The sequence below is a fragment of the Papaver somniferum genome, chromosome 7, assembly GCF_003573695.1.
Source record: "Papaver somniferum cultivar HN1 chromosome 7, ASM357369v1, whole genome shotgun sequence".
Lineage (NCBI taxonomy): Eukaryota > Viridiplantae > Streptophyta > Magnoliopsida > Ranunculales > Papaveraceae > Papaver > Papaver somniferum.
The window spans coordinates 158,393,217-158,415,415 of record NC_039364.1 but is presented as its reverse complement, the minus strand read 5'-3'; the positions used below and the strand labels follow the sequence as shown (position 1 = coordinate 158,415,415).

Sequence of the window (22,199 nt, the reverse complement as noted above, 5' to 3'; positions counted from 1 at the left end):
TACCTGTCTTTTTACAGGTGTACCACTATGTACACCTTGGTGTACAATGGATACTTCTAGTCTATTTTGCTCACTAATATTATATGTTTTCAGATTTGTATATAATTAGTAATTACTTTTGCTATGTTCAATTCTCATGTTTTTCAGTTCTACATGCTATACAAATTCTAGTAATATATTTTTATGTTTTCAATTTTTATACTTTTGATCAAGTATAAAAATCTGTCAGTACATGTGTACCATTATGTACACCTTCTAAACATTTTCTGCTCTGTCAGTAACTGTGCACAATCAAGTACACCTTAATATTTCAAAGCCTGGTGAATGAGATAAGTCATAAACTTGTAACATTAATATTGAAACTAATAAAAATATTAATTCAAGGTCTTTTAGTAGTGATAAGTCAAAAAAATTGATAAAAACTGAAATTTGAAAAGAGATAAGTCATAAACAAAGTGACACCGAAATTTAAAAAATTTGTCTGAAGATTAAAAATGTTTAGAAGAAATTCAGAAAGTGATATTGAATGAAGATTAAAAACTCTTCTTCCTCTTCAATGGTTGCTTTCCTGTAGTCTTGCGCCACTAATTATGCTCCTCGTCCTTTGATATATCCCACACCTTTTCATACCATTCGCCTTTTTTCAACATCTTGGCCACCAATTTCGATCTCATTTGCTGAAAAATGTCTTCGTCCCTCTGCTGACCCCTTTCCATACCTTTTGTTGTCTTCATACTTCGTTTCATAAAGTAACAAGTATATATTAGACAGTCCGGGTTGATTCCTTGTGAAGGGCATGGCATGATGTTTAATTCGTGCTCTTCTATAGGTGGCGACCCTTCAATGCTCTCTTCTTGTTGAGTTCCACTTGTACCACAGCTGCTAGTTGCTTTGCATCGTCTTGATATGACTGCTCATTTTCTGAGTGCAACGAGTTATACCATTTCCATTCATTGGCTTCGAAATCAAAATTCAAAAGTGACAAGTGCAATCCCATCCTCGTTTGATCTGTAGAGTGATTGATAGGGATTACAAGAATTCCAGGTTCTCAGGCATGTCCCGTATGAAATTAACCACAAGCTTTTCCACCTCGCTGGTGACATTATACTTGACATAGTACTGCAATTAATAATTTGTTAGAAAACAAAATGAATTAGGCTCACCTTAATCAAAAAACTAACAAGCATGTACACTACTACAGAAAACTAATAAATCAAACATTGCAGGCCTGAAAACAGACCGTATATCCATGTATGATATACAGGTGTACACCTATGTACACACCTATATAAATCTAACAATCAAGAATTAGCAGACCATGTGTCAATATAGATGCATATTGGTGTACATCTATGTACATAGCTAAATAAATCTAACAATCAACACTTAACAGACCATGTGTCAATCATATATGCATATTGGTGTATATCAATGTACACAGCTAAAGAAATCTAAAAACACATAGAACACGCCATGTCAATCAACTATGTACAAAATACATATTGAAGTAACTATACATGACATTTCTTATTTGTTTTGAGAAACTTACACATGCACTAGGACTCATAATTTCACAGCTCAGGTACTTTATGCCATCTGGAGGACGAATGCTATCTCTGACAAGTGCTCGTCTACGTCGATGGATGTAGAACTGGAGTACCTCCTGGTCCAGATATTTGTTGAACATCAGTTCACGAAGTACTCTTCCAACAATCAAAATATCTTCCTTGACTGTTGGATCATCCAGGCTTGTTAGTTTCCAAGCTACAAAGATGCGGAAACATAAAATAAATGTTAACATGGTGTACAAAGATGTGCACATAAATTTTTTTATAGCATTCAATCATTGTGTTTTGCGAACTTACTCCAGGCTTGCGTAGTCAAAGAATTTTTGTACCCTTTTTTTGTCTTGTCCTGCTTGCATAGCTTGGTATAGTGGTGATAGACGAACATCTGGCAATGGATTGTGAGGACAATATACATCTCCCTTCATCTTTATTGGCGCATGATAGCATGGTTCTTGTCCCTCTTTGATCCCCTTTACTTTTGGATCTGCTTTTATCACAACTCGTTTGGTTTTACCCTCGGCAGTGAAATCAGGATCTAGCTTTCTTTTTGCATTTCTCTTTTGTGGTGTCTTGGACAACTTGTCAGCGGCTTGTGTCTTCAACATCTCTGCTTCCTTCATCCTCCCTGATCTTGTCCTCACTGGAGTCGTCTTCTCTTCTTCTACCTCCTGGCTGCTAAAAAATTCACTAGGATTTTGTTGAATGAACTGCACTGCTTCTTCAATGATCCTTTCTCGTACATCTTCATTGGATAATGATTTTTTCAACGACTCTTCTTTTGGATCTTCTTGGCTCAATAATGCAAAGCTTGGACAATCGTGGAGAATCAGGGTTGCCATCTTTTCCTTCACTTCAGATGGTGTCGTTCTGTAACAACCTTTTTCAAGCTTTACGAACACAGTTTCAGACAAGTTATCTAGAAGGTCCTCAATTGATGTATAAGTCTCATTCTGTGATTCTTCTCCTTGCGTGAGTAAAAGGACTTCTTTAGGATCCAACTGACATATGGCTTCAGCTGCAATTATAGTATCTTCATCAATTTCAGCTGTTCGAGTGCCATCCATCACATTCTGGTCATCAAGGTTCACTTGGTCTTGTTTATATTCATTTATTTCACTTGTCTTTGGCATTGAAGTACTGAAAAATAAAATTTTTATGAGAATTTTCAATGGTGTACAGAGTTTTACACCAATGTACATGTATGTACACCAATTCAGAATAAGTCATAAAGGTGTACATCCTTGTACAAACATACTAAAAACAACAAAAATATATATATATATATATATATATATAAGCTGAGATCATTTTCTTTATACCTTTTCTTGTTAGCAGCTTCACACCCAGCTACTTTGTCAATTTCATCAGTTTGACCTTCAGCGATTTCAACTTCCTTTGGCAGAAGAGTGCTGAAAAAAATGCAATTTTTTTAGAAAATGAGAAATCACTAAGGTGTACATCTTGATACACACACAGAAGAAATCACTAAGGTGTACATCTTGGTACACATATATAGAAAATGAGAAGAAATGCGAGCTACACATATACCTAGGCTTGTTACCAGTTTCAGACTCAACTCCTAGGCTTGTTCCATCCTTGCCATCCTCTTCTTCATTTGCCTCATTGGTCTTTGGTGAAGGAGTGATAAAAAGATTCAAGTTTTGAGAAAAGGTATTAGCTTCCACACACTGGTGTACGACTATGTACACACATAAAAAAAGAAATGACTTGCAAATTTAAAAAAACTGATGTTGTACCTTTGCTTTTCAGGAGTTTCAGACGGAACTTCATTCCTTTCAGATTCAGTTCCATGCTCGTCATCACCACCTTTGCTACCCTCTTTGTCATTGTCATGATCATGCGTATCACCACCCTTGCTATCCTCCTTGTCATTGTCATCACCATCATCATCATTATTATCATCATAATTATGATCATGCACATCACCATCTTCATTGTGCTCCTCCTTGTCATTGTCATCACCATCATCATCATCTTCCTTGTGCTCCTCCTCAACCTTGTCATCCTCCTCCTCCTCCTCAATCTCATCATCTTCCTTGTGCCCCTCCCCATCCTCCTCATCCTCCTCCTCATCCTCATCCTCCTCTTCCTCCTCCTCCTCAATCTCCTCATCTTCCTTGTGCTCCTCCCCATCCTCCCCATCCTCTTACTCATCCTCATCCTCCTCATCCTCCTCAATCTCCTCATCCTCCTCAGCTTCAAGCCGTATTTCCTTTGCACATTTAAATATTTCATTCAAAGTGTTATTACGGAAATCATTAACTTGTCTTTCTGTCAAGTTCATTAGACCAACTTCATTAACTTTTAGTCTTTTCTCTTCAATGAAACTAAGAAGCCTTTCTTGCCTATCTAGAACTTCAGGAATCTCCTCATGCAACTCGTTTCTTCGCATATCTGAAAAGCGCAGCTTTTCCTTCACAGTATCTATGCTATTTTCTTGTTTCTGCCTCCGGTACTCATCCAAAAGCAATCACTCTTCATCAGTATAAGCCTTCACCCATCCTGGTTGCATCTGAAAACATGCCAAAGTATCAAAACATTGATCACAGGTGTACAATTTTTTACACATGTTGTAAGAGTGCACATTGTTGTACACAAGATAACTTTCTTAAAATATATCAACAATGTACAATCCTGTACACCTTCTTAAAGGTGTATATCAATGTACATATACTATTCTAAGAAAGTTTTTTGAGATACATTTTTCATGCAATCATTCAGTTCTTTCTCGATTGTATTATTGACATCGCTGATGATCCACCTAAGAAGCCTTGGCACACCTTCCTCATTGCTTGGCTTCATGCTTTTGTTGTGTTCAGCAAACCAATGCTGCATTAACAAATAGGTGAATAGTTAGAAATGTAAGAGAAAGGAACAAACACAATGAACAGAATTATTTAAAATGGTGAATGGATATGTCAGGTGTACAACTGTGTGCACATGTAAACTCACCAACAAATAAAGCACACAACCATTAACTTTAATTGGTGAATCCTGATGTTTCTTAATGCTCTCCATGAGATACTCATGTATATGAACTGGCCAGCAAGTTCTCTTCATCCTATCCGAAGACTCAAAATAGTGTGCAAACTGGTTCTTGCTAATCATACTTCCGTTTTCCTGGGTAAAAAAGACAGTGATACACAAGTACATAGTAAACAACCCCACTAAGTCTTCAACATTTCTTTCAATCTCCACATATTTTTTTCCCAGCTCAGTTCATTTCTTAAGAGTCAATCTGTTTATCAGCGGACCGTATCTTTTTTCAGCTGCAGTTTTTACATCTTCCCTTTTTTCAACTTCCATTGGCACCATCTTAATCCCATAAAATAGAAACAAATCCTCAGTTTCACTCTTTACTGCCACTTGCTTGTTCTTCTTGGTAGTATCAAACATGAAATAATGTCCCCCTGAGTCACAAATTTCATGGCGGTACTGTCTCACAATTTTCAGAATTGAGTTTGGGTTCTTAGTCCATATATCATCTCTCTTTTTACTTGTATCTTCCTCATCTTTCCGGTCTGCTTTTTTGTGGACAAAGATATCTATAACAAGCCAGAATGGTCCTTCTTTTTGCTTCTCTAGTTGATAATTGGTGAACCATACTTTTTTTCCTCTTTTTGTTTCATCTTCCTCAAGGTTTTTATTCACAAAGTCACTGAAGGCATGGAAACTTGACCTATATGGTTTGTTGGTATCTACGAAAATGAACCAAGAAGAATAATACATTCATTATACTCATGTAAGAACAAATCATACCACTGTACACATAAATAGGACCATATCATACAGGTGTATAGCTGTGTACACTCCTACAGAAAACTAACTAAAGCAACATTTGTTCCCACACAACATGCCATTAATCAATGTGCGTGTACAAATCTTTACACTCATACAGAAATTTATGAAAAACAGCTTCAAAACACAGACAACAGGAAAAATAAAGGTGAAATAGCATGTTGGTGAAAATATGTGTACACCAGCACCAAAAATGATGGGATAATATGTTGAGAAAACACACATTAGTCCATATGAAGATGAAATAACAGGTTGATAACACATGCAACAGGCCATATGAAGGTGAAATAGCATGCTGGTGCAAAGGTGTGTACACTAGTAAACACAGGTGACGACACAACACACACATTAGGACATATGAATTTGAAATAGCATGCTTACAAACCAATACGTTGCTACAGAAACATCTTTAAAACAAACAGAACATGACATGAATCACTACAACAACATTGTGGTGTACAGATCTGTACACACCAACAACAATTCCCACAAAAATTGCTCAAAAACAAGATATAACTAGATATGAATTACTGCAACAACATGGAGGTGTACAGATCTGTACACATGTACAAGAAATTGAATAAAAATTGCTCAAAAATAGACAAAACTGTACTTGAATTGTTACCTTTTTTTTTGAGATAACAGATGTTGAAGGCTTTGGAGGCTTTGGAGGATTTGAAGGCTTAGATTTCTTCTTAGCTGGTGATGTTTTTGAACTTTCTGGTACTGAAATTGATGTTGAATCTTCTAATGATCTCTTCAATCTCGTTGATTTCCGAATCTCTTCTGCAGCAACTGATGGAGTTGGGGATGAAATTGGTGTTGAATCTTTTAATGCTGACTTTGATCTCGTTCTTGGTGATGTTGATTTTTGATTTTCTTCTACCGCAACTGATGGAATTTCTTCTTCAGTTGATGTTTAGTCTTCCACTGTTGGTGCGTTTGTCTTTGAAGCTACTTTTTTTCCTTTCAACATGATGTTACTGATACTGCAATCATCTAGGTTTTTTTATTAGTAAGATTTTAGGGTTTTTGAAGAAATGTTTTCAATAATTTGAAGAAATTTCTAGGGTTTGTGTGCAAAATTTCAACCGATTTTTTTCTTCTGCTTTTAGTCTGCAAAACAATTAAAATGGATTTATTGTTTTGTCCGTTACGCCGCAGTTTCTTTAATTCAGTTTCTTTTTTGAAGCAAACGTGTCGCAACCACGTTCATTGTGTCAGTTACAAAACTGATTCCATCCGCTGCATGTGTGCTTTATTAAAAGCGTGCGAAGGATAAAAACGTCTCTATACATTTTGTGGACTAATCTGTTCCTGGTTGGATCGGGGTGGACTAATCTGTTCTTTTTTGTGCGGTTTTGGACTGAACCGTTTTTTTCCCTTCTTCATCTCGTCCTACTCCTTCACCCATTCTCTTTCTCTCTTCTTCTCTGTCCTAACTAGGGTTTGTTCTGAGAGATTTTTCTGAAAATTGAAGTTGAAATTTGCTTTCTTCGAAATTATCTCTATCAGACCCTGGAAATCACCAAGTTACCCTCACTACGGATCAACCTATTTACTTACAATCCGTAATATATCGTGTTATTCGTCCACATTAAAAAGGGTGCTTTTGTCTTTTCAGACTTCTATTTCCCCTTGTGATCAAGCCTATTGAACGAATTTGACTTAAACCCTACTTTTGGTCTTCATAGTCGAAGGCAAGCACCATGGTGTGCAATTTCCCTTAGTTATAGCTTAAATTAAAAGCCAAGTCTCACTACGGTGTAATGTCATTCCTTAGCTATACTGCACTCAAACTTAGTTTTTGTGTTTTATTTTTGATTTTTTTCCAATTTTTTTCCCAGGAGTATTTGTGTAGGTTAAAAGATAACTAGTATGTAACCCGCACTACACATCGGGTCTGGTAGGAATTGCCGATTGTTGCGGCGGGGCTTTGCCCCTCACTCTTGGCCCAGATTAATTGGAACAACTTTAAATTGGACGTGCACTTGGTTATTAGAAATACCCAAATGTAAAATTTGTGAAGTGTTAACTTTGACATATTGTTGCAAGCTTCTTAAAATATATCGAATCTTCAGCTTTCTTTGATAAACCTGGAGGTCCAACAGATATGTATATTACGTTGCATTTTTGGAAAGGACCACCCATTATTTCACATATTCTTATGTTTTCTTGTTCTCTGATTCATTAAAACTTCTTCTTTACTAGCCGATCAAACAAAAAGTTCTTCTTTACTAAATTTTAATATTATACCACACTTTTTCTGGAGTTGTGATCGTTCATTCCAAAATATTACTAATAATTTCCACCACTCGTTACAGATTTAGGGCTCACTTAAACATACTTAAAATCCGTATCTATCTCGAATGGTATCAGATGTTCTTATAGAGTGGAAAGGAAGTATGCTACTGTAATATCAAGAAGAAACATATTTAATTCAATATGACTAAATATATTAATTGTGATTAAATTGATGAACAATAATTTCGATGTATTATCTTGAAAAAAAAAAGACTATGATGCATAAATTTACCAAATTTTGGATGGTCAATGAAAACACTTATCCAGTTTAATCAAAAAAATAAAAATGAGAAAACTTGTCTTCCGTATCAGCTTTAGCTTAGTTTGGAATGACCCATGAGAAAAGTTGTGTCAGAAAATAAAAGTAATATATATAGTCTCTTAAATGAGAAATCTTATAAGGCTGATTTTGTCATGTTTTTGCACGTCTTATCAAACTTGTTTTTTGAACTTGATCTTCTTCAAATGTTTCATCTTCAATCACAATTTATCAAAATCTTCGTGTTCTCGGACCTGGTTTGAACCCTTTTGCATCGTACGACATGGGTAATCATTCCTCTCGTTATATTTCTCCTTTATTGTTCACGTTTAGATCTTCGATTTGTGTTTGTAGGGACTTTTTTAGTGTTTTTGAAATAGTTGTACTCTTAGAATCACTTTAAATTGAGGAGAGTTTTCATCCAGATTTGTGATGTATAAAAAGGGTTGTTTTCTTAAGCGAAATCTGTGTAGTAGGCGGAGGCGGATGTTTAGGTATGATGTTGACAATTCAAAGGAGTAGGCAGTTCTTATAAGTTATTAACTGACTGTTCAAATCGGAAAGTACTACAAGCATTCCATGGAGGGAGTTCTTTGATTCGAAAACCAACACCAATAACTAAACCCCCTTGTTGGATTTTTAAAACAACAAGATGCAGCCAACCACCAGTGCCAGGACATAGATCTAACACAGATTTAGATGTTTTTAATAAACCGAATTCAGAATCTAAATTATTCAATCTGGATGCTGCTTTGGATGTTTCCTTTAGTTGATCATGGTCCGATTCTTCATCTCGTCCTACTCCTTCATCCATTTTCTTTCTCTCTTCTTCTTTGTTTTGTCTAAGGTTTGTTTTGAAAGAGATTTTTCTGAAAATTGAATTGAAATTTGCTTTCTTCAAATAACCAAGTTACCCTCACCACGGATCAGTCTATTTCCTTACAATTCGTGGTATATCGTGTTATTTGTCCACATAAAGAGGGTGCTTTTGTCTTTTTAGGTTTCTCATCCCCCTTGTGCCCAAACCCTATTGACCGAAGTTGACCCAAATCCTATTTTGTATCGTTATCGTCCAAAAGTTAAAACTTCTCAGCGCGTTTGGATACACGTCCAGAAGTAACTTTTTGACTTCTTGAAGTCAAAAAGAAAGAAGTCAGTTTGGGCGTAGGATTTCGAAACGACTTCTAAAAACAGAAAAGTCGACTTTTTGTGAAGCAAAATATCTGGACTTCTGACTTATGCTTATGGAGAAGCAGAAGTCAAAAGCAAAATTGTGTCAAAACGCGCCAGCACTCAGAAGCTACTTTCCGACTTCTGGAAGTCGAAAAGTCAGAAGTTAGTTTGGCAATAATTTTTCAGAATGACTACTAGAAGCAGAAAAGTCATTTTTTGTTTTTCTTCTGACTTCTGGTTTTGACTACTACTTCCGGAGGAGCAGAAGACAGAAGCAAAATTGTATCCAAACGCGCTAAAATTCAGAATGACTATAACTGAAAATTGTACGAGCCCTAAATCGGCATGAATTGTCATGGCGTCGACACAAAATAACCTTCCAAATTAGAGTCGTCGATTAATTTATACCATGATAATTTGAATGAGTCGTTATTGTTTATGAATTTGAACCGTATTTTCCATGGTCAATGATGCGCGTCGTTTACACAACAAATTAATTAACTTCTTTCCACACAATTAAATGGTAATATAATGCCAAGGAGTTCGTTCCCACGAAGAGCAATGAGTTTTTAGTTGTTAAATAGTAACCGAAAGGGGTTTTTTAGATTTTAAATTAAACTATAATTAATAAAAAAAATAGTAAAACTTTGTTGTAAACAATGAGAAGAAAGATGACTAGGGAATCTGTCGCCGTCACTGAACCGAAACTTAATTAAATACAAGTTTATCTATTGTTGAACTTATATTTTTACCAACCGTAAAATTGCAATAAGCTCTGTTATCCCCGGATTCCTATTGTCACTGGTTACATAAGCACTCGACTACTAGTTTCTATCCAATTAACCCACCAAGAATAAGCTCTCAAGGTATAAATTAATTGAATACTTTACACTTTGTGAATCAGGTTGATTCTAGCATCAGATGCATATGCTCGACCCGCTTACTAGTGTTATCTTTATACACAATTACTTAACAGAATCCCTCTGTCAGCTCTTCCGAGTTACTATTTGTGCAAATAGTTGATGTAACAATTACTAGTAGCACACACCCTAAACTAGCATAACAAATATTGATTGGTTAATTTAATTGATCACTTTAAATAACCCCTCAATATTCTTAAACATAAAAAATAATAAAGATAATCAACAATAAAATAAAACTTGAAATAAACTTGGTTTAAGAAATCAAAGCTTCATTATTCAGGATTTTGAAAAAGTCTAGATACTCATAGCTAAAGAGTACTAAGAAACAAATAAAACTCCCTCCGTCCCTAATTAGATGACCTGGTTGTAGTTTGCACAATTTTTAAGACAAGGATGTTAGTAAAACTTAGAAATGATTTATCTCTTAAACTATATCACGTTTTTTCATAAACTTTATACCGTTGAAAAGCATTTTAAAACACCTATGTAACGAATATAAACATAACTATCAAATTATACATATTTCTTATAGTAACAAAAATAGGTCATCTATTTATGGGACAAAACTTAAAACCAAGTAGGTCATCTAATTAGGGACGGAGGGAGTAAGAAAGAAAAAAATTGAAACTAAAAATAAAAGCTCACAAGAAAAATCGGGAGCTTATTTCTCTCTGCGTTTCTGTCTTTTAACTACAAAGAAAAATAATGAAAAAAGAAATGGTAACTTTCTTTCACTCTAAACTGAAGTCTTTTGATCTAATTGCCCAATCTTTTGAAGCTAGACTAAAAAATTGGGTAAGTGTTTCTTTAAACCAGGCTGGTAGGTCCACTCTGATCAAATTTGTCCCTGACTCTCTGCCAACTTATCAAATGGGGTTTAAAATCCCTTCCACTATCATAAAGAAATTGGATTCACCCCAGAGGAATTTTTGGTGGGTCATAGGGATAATAAGGGTATTAAGTTCATTGCTTGGTCTAATCTGTACAAATCTAAGGATTTAGGCGGCCTTGGCTTTAGAAATCTAGAATTGTTTAACCAAGCTCTTATTTGTAAGCTGGATTGGAAGCTCAGTACCGAAAGAGATAAGTTGTAGGTTCAAATTATGGAGGCTAAATATTTCAGAGATGTTAGTTTCCTAAATCAAGATAATATTAGTGACACAAGTTCCTGAATCTGGAAGGGTATACATAAACACATAAATATTATCAAAATAATAGTTTTTGGTGTGTTAGATGTGGCACCAAGATCCAAATTTGGTTAGATTGCTGGGTTGTTGGGCTGGACTTCCCTCATATTCCTTTTGCAGGTTTGGCTATCACTCATTGTATTATTGTGGTTTCTGATCTTTCTATAGCTGGTACAAGAACTTGAAATGAATTATTGATCAATAATGTTTTTCATGTTGAATCTGCTTCTAAAATTCTTTATGAAAAGACGAGGGTATTCAAATACACCACAATCTTTTTATTTGATCACAATCTATATTCAATCTCTACCGTGTATAAACCTCTTGGAGCAACAATCACTCAAGAAATATTTCAACACGGTGTCCACTTGAAATAGGGTTAGTCCGTACTGGCCTAACAATGTGAGAATTACAAGAAAATTGGTCATTAGCGACCAACTTCGATGTCGCAAAAAATGAACATTTCGTCACTAATTTCTTTTGGCGACCAAAAGTTTTCATCGCTCAAACTGTCGGTAATTATGCGTCGCTGAATGGTTACAGCGACGCTAATTTTGTTCTCGTCGCCAAATGTTTATCAGCGACCAAATAGTATATCGTGGCTGAAAATTAAAATTCACCGACCAAAAATTGTATCATCCCCGATATGTATTCATCAGCGACATCAAATTCTTGCCGCTTAAAAATTCATTTTTTGCGACCTAATCAAGTATGCCGAAAATAGTCTTTATTCGTCGACTGGGTGTTGTTACGGTCAATCATAAGCAGTAGTCGAAGATAAATTATCAATAGAAAATAAGTACACAGCGAGGATTAATTTTGATAGGGAAATTTCATAAATCAAACTCATATTAACTTAAGCGATTGTTTATACATGAGTTCCAAGATGTCACCAAGGTGAGAAAGAGAATGAAAGAAAAAGTCTACTTAACAAAAATCTGAAATACCTATTCTATCTGTACTGTCTACATACACCGTAAAGAGAAGAGAAATAAAAAGTAAAAAAAGACAATTGACAGGGAATACAACGACATTCTATAAGCTGCCATTAATGGGCACTTCAGTGTCTTGCATACGCTTCCAATCCTGATCAATGAACTTTTTTTGCTCTAATATTTTCAAACATCAGTTCTGGTACATTAGTCATCCAGGCTTTGCGTAAACGTAAGAGATTGTGCAAGTAACTGGAACATACCCAACCTGCAAATCATACACTTATAAATGAATCACACCTAAAGTTTTGCTCAACAACGCACCCACTTAACCAAGAAGAATATATTCAGAAAAACGGTTAGAAGATGCTACCTTTAAGATTATATCCCCAAGCTTTTCCCTTGCAATCACTGCCTTTAAGAACATATACCTCATGTGAACAAGAAATATGAGGCATGATTGTAAAATAAATCAAAAATTGCTGTTAAATTTTGGGATTAACTTACGCCAAATTAATATAATTGAACGATAATAAAATTACATTGAGCTTTGACTTACCTGAATAAAAATCAAACCCTTCATCCGTGACTACCAATAATTTTATAATGAAAGCGAGTTTCCCATCTTTCTCTATTATCCTCTATCGTTATTGTCTTCACTGTATCGTTTTAGTATCTCACAATTGGAAAACAACTCAGATCAGAAAGCCATTTATATCTTGCTGATACTACTAAAATTAAAAACCCTAACCTCAAAAAATCTAAAAAAAAAAAGACTAATTGATTTTCGGAGATCCTAGATTTAAGTGACTAAATTATCAACCCTAAGTTTTCTGCCTTTTTATGTAAATCAAAACCCTACACTAATACTAGAAAGGAAAGAAAAGAAAACCAGAGTAGAGCGATCGAGAAGTTAGGGAAGTTAGCTAATGAAAATGAGAGACAGAGGTTTCTTACTTTGGTTTAACTTATCCTTTCCAGTAGGATAGTGGTACGTTTTTTTTCCTTCTTTTGATGAAACAGATCGTGGTAAGGTGAGTTATAATAACTAAGCCTTGTAATTAGCAGAGGTCCACGTACCCACGACTCCAAACTAGTCCAGACATCGTCGACGCCGAAGTGAATATTCTCCGTTGGACGAGACAAACAAATTTTAGCAGTTTCATGTCTCATCTTCCTTGGCTCCCAAACTATAACTTCAAACATTTGAGTTTGTGCGGATGAATACTATATACCCGAGAATCACAAGAATCCACACAAGATGCTATTCTCGTGTGGATTGTGTTATCTGTTGATTGATACGAATCTAACCCATCGCTAAAAGCACGCTATTCCGCTACCTAAATCAAGTACGCCCCTAAAATTGTCTTTCACCGACCAATAGTGTTGTCGTTGAAGTATAAGTTTAGCGATAAGACTGATTTAGGTAGTTGATTATATTATTTAGCTACAACATTAAACTACGTCGCTATTTATTTGAATTGGAGACAATCGTAGCTACGATTTTTCAACTATGTCGTTGAAACTATTATTTTGCGACCAAAATTTGAATGGTCGCCGTTTGTTATTTATAGCGACCAAATTTTATTTGTCGCTTCGAATTTCGTCGCCAATGACAAGTTTTCTTGTAGTCAAGTGGAGAAATCCATTACACTTTGTGTGATCGTCTATCTCTCTTCTTCTCTGTCCTGTCTAGTGTTTGTTTTGAGAGATTTTTATGAAAATTGAAGTTGAAATTTGCTTTCTTCGAAATTATCTCTATCGGACACTGGAAATCACCAAGGTACCTTCACTACAGATCAGCCTATTTCCTTACGATTCGTGTTATATCGTGTTATTTATTTTTTTCTTGAAGGGAAAATGGGCTTAAAGCAAGCCCCAGAACTTTATTAAACTACCTCATTGAAATTGAGGTTTGAAGAGATACAACTTGGTGGTTCATTAGCATTCCACCTGAACATTACATCATCATGCATTGCAAACTGACATAAAGCATGAGCTACACAGTTTGCTGATTTTGGAACATATTGAAACTTAATATCTGCAAAAGAAGATGATTCATTACGGATCTTCAAAATAACTGATCTTATACTCCAAGGTATGTTCTGTGTTTCCCCAAGAATCGCTGTAGTGACCCCTTTAGCATCTCCTTCAATAATGACTTTGGGAAGATCTAAACTCTTTTCCAACAAAACACCTAGATTGCAGGCAGTGTATTATGCCAATAAAGAGGGGGTAGCATCAAATGTTACAGTTTCACATCCTAAGAAATAACCTCTATGATCTTGCGCACTGCCCCTGCATCACCTTTATTAGGAATAAAAGCAGCATCAACATTGATCTTCACATAAGACTCTTCAGGAGGGATCCATGGCTGGACTTGAGTTGTTACTGCTTCGTTATCTCGACCATTGTCTGAGTTAGACCTGCACAATTCTAAGTCTAACGAAGCCTTTTGAAGAATTAAATTTGAGGAAAAATTCGCACCAGAAAATACCATATCATTCCTCATCTTCCAGATATTCCATAAGACACATACCCTATACGTAAACTAAAATATTGATAAAGACTCTATCCATAGTTTAAGTATCTCAAAGGGATTTTCATTTACTTCACCAGGTAAATGATCTAACGCAGCAAAAGCAAAGACCAGTTTTGTTATCTGACAATCAAAAAGAAGATGGAAAATTGTTTCTGCTTCCTGATTGCAAAAAGTGTAGGCAAAATCATGATTCATGCTTCCTTTTTGCAGATTTTTTTTTACTGTAATCCCGTTATTTAATACTCTCCATACAAAGATAAGAATTTTTGGAAATATACCAGTCAACGACCAGAATTTCTTTCATGGAAATTGAGTGTATGAAGATGAAACTAGGATGTTTTGAGAGAGAAGATGGTAATATGAATTTGCTGAGAACTTACCTGAAGGAGAGCAGGACCATGTGAGAATATCTTCATCCTATGGACTTAGGACAATGGTAGTGATCTTTTGAACAATATCTGGAGGAAATGTGGATTCTAACAAATTCAAATTCCATGTGTTTGTGTCTTGTGAAATAAGATCAGATACTCTTTGTAAATTTGAAGGAGATAAGATATTTCTAGGAATAAGATTTCCCAGTAGATTTAGTATCCAAGGATCATCCCAAATCCTAAGTTTTCTTCCATTCGAGATTTGCCAGAATATTCTACCTTCCAGGATAGGTCTTACTTCTAATATACTATTCCACGCGGCTGAATTTTTGGGATCTGCAGTCACCGTCCAGAATTTGGAATCCTTTAAGTATTTTGCTGAAAATAGTTGAACCCACACTGCATCTTCATTCTTCAGAAGACGCCATACCAGTTTTCAAATTAAAGATTTATTGATCAATTCAGCATTACGAATACCCAAACCTCCAAATTCTTTCAACAAATTTGCCTTTTCCCAATTGAAGAAATGCATTTTCCTTGTCTCAGACGAATGCCCCCACCAAAAACTCCTTATTACTTTGTCTATATGTTTTCTAACTTCTTTTAGTAATAAGAAAATTCCCATAAAGAACACTGGAATTGAAGTTAATGTAGATTTACAGAGAATTGTTCTACCTGCATGATTAATGAAATGTTGTCTCCATCCAGAATATCTAGAATTAACCTTATCTGTCAAGAAGTTGAAACTTGATATTCTGTAATCAGGTTTCGAAGGATAAATACCCAAATACTTATCTTCACATCCATTTCCTTTACTCCAAGATCTTGAATTGACGCATGTTTTCTTATATCTGGAATACCTCTACTGAAATGTATAGAAGAGTTATTATAATTAATCCTTTGACTAGAAAAAGAAGCATATTCCTCTAGGATTTTCTTTAGGTTATTGACATTAACCTTTGAATGTTCACCAAAGAATAACAGATCGTCCGCGAACATTAAATGGCTTATATTTGGAGCCCATCTATTTAATTTATAACCTAGAAATAATCCATTCTGTTCATGATGGTGCATAAGAATTGAAAACCCCTGCGAGCAAATGATAAAGAGAGACGGAGAAAGAGGGCATACTTGACTAATTCCTCTGTCGCTTTTGAAAAATCCTTGAGGTGCACCATTCAGATTTATAGAAAAACTTGCAGATGTAACACATATCATGATAATAGATTTAGCAGTACCTTGAATACCCATCAGTTGTAGCATGTCTTCTAAAATTTTCCAATTCACTCTGTCGTATGCTTTTGTCATGTCTACATAAAAAACCTTGTTTGATTTGGGGCCATGAATACTAATTGGGAGGACAAAAAAGGTCACCCCACCCTAATTTGGGTCATTCCTTATCCAAATTTTTTTAAATGGTTAATCTACCCTTATATAATTAGTGATAATCTTAATTAATTAGTGATAGTTTACTTAATTGGAGTTTTAACTTTTTTTTTTTGCAATTTTTTTTGCCCAGATTTGTATAAAAATCGTCATGGTGTTGAAGTGTTTCAATGACGACTCTAAACAGTCGTCACTAGGGCTGCACAAAACCGACTCAACCCACCAACCCAATCACACCCGCCTGAAATTATCCACACCCGACCCAACCCACCTAGGAGCGGGTCGACTATGGGTCACAGCATCAAAACCCATCGTATGGTGGGTCGACTGTGGGTGACATCTTCCCTCACCCGACCCAACCCACCCACCCACCTAAATATTTCTAACTATTAGCAGGCAATAGTAATGCTCTTATGAGCTTTCAAGAGTTGAACTCATTTCTTGTTATTGTTAGCTTTATCACTTTGCATGCAGTTTGCAACTTTGCACCAACTTCTTACTTCTCTGGATTTTTATTTTCTGAACACTTTTAAGTAACTTCTTATGATGTTAATTGTATAAATTTGACTTGGGGTCAGCTTTTTGATAAAAGCTATTACATCCAATCTGTAAGAGTCTTAGTTATTTTTATACAGGTAAGTTTAACAATAAGACTATAAGTCTGTAATTGTAGTGTAATTTTCATTGTATTTTGTGGTGGATAACCCACCACCCACCCGATCCAACCCACCGTAATGTGGGTCGGGTGAAAATTGATGCGTGTCGTAGGTGCAATCAAATTAATATCTTATTTCCACTCAATTAAAAATAATATAATGGAAGTCAAGTTCGTTCCCATGAAGAGCAGGGAGTTTTAGGTGTCAAAAATGTGACAATGGGGGGATATTGTTTTAGATTCAAAGTAAAATCAAAGCAATTAAATATAATTAAGTTGCAAGCAATGGAGAGAAATATGATCAGGGAATCCTTCTTCGTTACTAAACCGTCATCAAGTTATTATATTCATCCATTAATACAATTAATCACAAATTATTACCAACCATGGAATAACAGTTAGCTCAGTGTTATCCCCTAAATTCCTTATATCACTGAGTACGGAAGCTCTCCAATACCATATTCTATTCGTCTAAACCACCTAGTAGTAGCTCACTCAAGGTGTAATTTCTCCGAACGCTTTATCTTTTGTGAATTATAGATTGATCCTAGTAGTTAGACTCTTAGCTCAAGGTCCACTTTCTAGTGTTGTTTATACACACAATTGCTACACAGAATCCCTCTGCAAGGTCTTGTGTTCTCTACTTTTGTATGAATTATTTGACTATTACTTATCTCCTAACTCAATACTAGCATTTGATTGAATCAACAAACTAATTCAGTTGGCCACCTAAACAATCTATCAATCAATCATAAGTATCTAATTAGTATAAACAATCAATAATCTAGTGAAGAACTTCAAAATAGATTTATATAATAACTCAAATCATGTTTAGAACTTGGAATTCATCCCCAATCACTAAGAAGTTTAGCTACTCATGGTACTAATAAAACCAATGAGTTTCATATGATAAAATAGAAAAGAAATAGTTACGGTGATGGAAATAGCTCCAAACCCAAGCTTTTCTTCTCTTGTATTCTCCTCACCAATGGCTTGATAAAAGATTCTCAGATTAATGATAGAAATATCTCTTATGTTAGTGTCCCAATTATTGATGTGCCCGTGCGTCGAATCCCGGTCGAAGTAGCTTGCCAAAACAGCTCACGCCCAGGTCTTGGTCGTGCATCGAGTGGCTGAAACAGCCAAGTGGACTCATGTTCGAAACTGAACAAGCCCAGCCCAAAAACACTATTAGCCTGTCAATTTGCCAGAACTTACAAACATATACCTTTTATTCCAATTCCTGCGGACAGACATCCTACCGTGAGAAAATAATTTCCCTGAGTTTTCAGTTTACTCTTCGATCATCCACGGATATACGAGTGACCGTGAAAATATTTTCTCCCTGGATTTTTATCTTTCTCTGTCAGAATCACGGTCACTAAAGCCTCCGTGAAATAAAACTTTCCCTGACTTTTCTGTTTACTGGATATCCATCTCACTGACAGTCTTGAGATTCCTGAACATCTGAATTTAGATCTCTCGATTACCAGACTCTCCGTGAAAATCCAAAGCTTCTGACTTTATTAAAACTCGTTCAACGTCTCTTCAAATCCTCTATCATCCCACTGCCAAGCTCGAGTTCAATCACCAGCTCATATTCTCTGCCAGCACTCATCGCCTCACTGCTACAACCACAGAACACCATTGTTTCTTTTTCGCTGCCAACCTTCACTGCCAAACTCTGCCCGTCGTCCTCTTGAGTTCAACTTCATCAGCGTCCAACAACATTGTGTCCCTGATTCTGTTTAGTCTCGAGTTCTCCCATGATCATTAACATAGCCTATTCATCTCCCATACTCGAATACAATAACTACAACAACCCATTCCATCAGTCAACAACAGCAGCTGAGCTCCATTGTCTCTTGTTTACTGCCAGCAGCACCCAAGCGTCACTTGATTAGTTCGAGCTCCACCTTTTGCAGCAATCGCCATCGTGATCATCAGTTGGTAGAACTGATATCTCAGGGAAGATGAAGTACCCCAAGTACGTGTTTTATCATTCACGCTTTCAACTGTCAGTCTTACGGGACTGACAATTCAACTTTCTGAATACCCCTGAGAGGCTGCCCTGAGTAATTTAAGATGGTGCTTTCATAATTTCTGTGCTTCGACAACTTTCGCAACTTTAACTTGCTTCACACGCCCATAAAACCTTCATACGACGTCGGAAGGACACCATTCTTTCGCCGTCGGCTTCGTCTTTCCGTCCTCTTCGAGATGATATCAAGAACTCCTCGATTAGGATGAGTTTCACTTGGTCTTTGGTCCTTCTCCGCTTTTAGCTAACTTTTTTTATGCACAACTAAGTGCAAATTCCCTTCTTTTGGATGATTCACCTAGCAAAACACAAATAAGAGAAAACATACGTAATATACAATAATTTACAAGAATATAAGCAATTACTAGCATGGATTCGACACTAAATATATGCAAAATATGCACTTAACAAATTCCCCCACACTTGGCTTTTGCTAGTCCTCGAGCAAACTATCTAAATACAACAACTCCATGTCGTCGAGGATACGGTTGCACTTACCATGTGCAACATGCCTTTAAACCCCTAGGTGTCCCTAGTGGACGGGTTATAGTCTCGTGTGGGTTTACTAGAGATATACCCACAAAACCTACTTTTCCAACTTACTAGTTCTCCCAAAATGATAGCATCCAACGCACTAAGAAGACATAGAAATTCTGCACACTAGTTATAAGAAGTTAGACAGATATATGAACAAAATCTCATCCTTAAAAGTTGAGAGAGAAATAACCATCCCTTATCAAAAGAATCCGGGTTCGAGAGTAATCGAAAGTCTTGACTCCGCCTCACCAGAAAAGGTTTTATGAAGTTGCTCTCAATAATAAACAGCTTTTTAATGGGTCACACATGTGTCCAGGTAGGAATGAAGAGAGAATCTCATGACACGTTGAATAGTAGGAAGGAAAAACCCTCCGAATTGTTTTGAAAACCCACATCTTTTATCATTTTGAAAACCCATTTTTCTGAGGATATCTACGAAAGGAAATCAACCACTTAACGAAGGTGGGAATATGCTTACTTACCTCGTTATCCGTTCGACGTGTAGTTAGCACCACTCTCACAGCATCCATAGAAACGTCTTCGGTCTTCAATCGTTGTCTTCATCTTCGTCTCCGGTCTTCAACTCTTGATGATAACTCTTGAACTTCGTAGAATCTTGCCAATGTAACTCTTTGTCTTTAAATCCTTGTTGCTTGAAAATTCATTACAAATATTTCTTCTTCCATTGGCTTTATTGAAAGAACAAAACTATAAACAAACCACAATATGATACAAACAATTTTTCTTGTCTCTTTTTTTTCTTTTCTTTTTTCTCTTTTTTTCACTTTTAAATTTTTTTTTTTCTATATTTGAAACAAGAAAAATAAAACAAATATAAAATGAAAACAAAACAAAATAATGAACCTAACAAAATTTTCTCTTGTCTTTTTTTTTTGTTTTTTAGTAAATTCTGATTTCGAATCAAAGTTTTACACAAAGCTTTTTGTTGGTAGCCTAGCGACAAGCTGAGCTCCAACACCCTTTTGAATAGCAACACCTAATCTATAAAAAATGAAACTACCCAAACCACTACTAGCATCATTGCTAAAAAGGCAATTCTTCAGTCGCTTGAAGAATTCCAAAGTATCCTCTTCGAGTTCTCCTAAAGTGGAGAAAGCTAGGACACCGAGACCAAAGCCATGTGAAACGCATTTGTCCAAGTACTTAGTACGTTTCCTCGAAACCGCAATAGAGATAGCTTTTCCTGGGACAAAAGAGCGAACACCATCACTAGTGAACGGAGAGACACCTGTGACATCCATACAAACATCTTGTCCATTCTCCCAGTTGAGAACGAGGATATCAGCTGGTTTCAAATCTCTGTCATCATCTGTCAGAAAACCAAGAGAAACTTCCTTGCGCGTAGGTACACTAGCTTTGTAACATATGTCGGATACAACGTCACGGACAATATCATGTCGAAACTTATATCCAACATCTTTAGCACAATGAAGCGCGTGATCCCCAAAGATGTCCATAGATTTGTTACAACATGGGCATAGACTATTCTCAACAAACAAAGGGATACCAAGGCGATAACAAAGCACAACTCTGAATTGTCTTGGTCCAAGACACTGATTAAGCCCACTAATGGGTACATCTAGTAAATAATCCTGTGCATGCTTGATACGGTTGCACTGCCATAAGGTGGAATCTCTTATAGACATAGTAAATCGGTATGAGATTTGTTTCTTAACTGCATCGAAGTAAGTGACTGCCAGGGAGTGCATGGAAGGGGGGCAGTATCATCGACACAGTAAGTGGAAGGTAAACCACATACCTGAATAAAAGTCTGAAGAGCCAACTGATAGGCAGAGCCTTTGTCCATTGAAAATAAATTACCAAGGATCACCTTTTGTACCGAAGCAGTCTGGCTCTGAGAAGCAAGATAACAGTAGGAACGGGTGTCAGCCATGGTATAAATGCAAAGTCCACCGTCTTTGATAGGCAAGGTGGCTAATCTTTGTTGCAAAGAACCAAAACCTGCACCATCACCAGTAATTAGGAGTCTCAAATACTAAGCAACTGGTCGTCAAAGAGATCGGTAGCTGGTTGTAGAGTTGCAGGATTGGTAGTTCGCATTGCAAAATATAATCTGGACACACCAGTGCAATTGCGAAGTAATAACATCTCACTTTGAGGATCCTTGAGTTTTTTGATTGCATCCATTAGTAGAACAGTCTTTTGCACCCTGCTCACCATCATATCACTAATAAAGCAAAAATCCAAACTCACTGGTCCACCCAAAAGTTTAACACCATTAGAAGGCCTGCCAATATCCGGGGGGAAAAAACCATCATCTAAACTTCTAGGATCCAAAGAAGGCCAGAAGACCTCCGTTTTCTTTGTGTTGAGATGTAAACCCCTGCTTGGTCCTTCCGATTCTATAATGCTCAAGGCCTTGGCTACCTCCAATGTATCACCAACAATTGTACCATCATCAAGGTACCAAGCATGCAAATCAAGTTTGAAACGAGAAGCAATAGTCTTCACCAGGGGGTG

At 36.3% G+C, this 22,199-nt stretch overlaps 1 long non-coding RNA gene across 1 annotated transcript; it reads right to left on the bottom strand.

The window, feature by feature from the left end:
- Positions 1–12,080: 12,080 nt before the first annotated feature.
- LOC113293112 lies at positions 12,081–13,343 on the bottom strand. Its single transcript, XR_003332053.1, has 3 exons — positions 13,123–13,343; positions 12,539–12,824; positions 12,081–12,433 (listed from the first exon to the last, which is right to left on the bottom strand). It is a non-coding gene; the product is annotated as an uncharacterized LOC113293112 (long non-coding RNA).
- Positions 13,344–22,199: the final 8,856 nt, after the last annotated feature.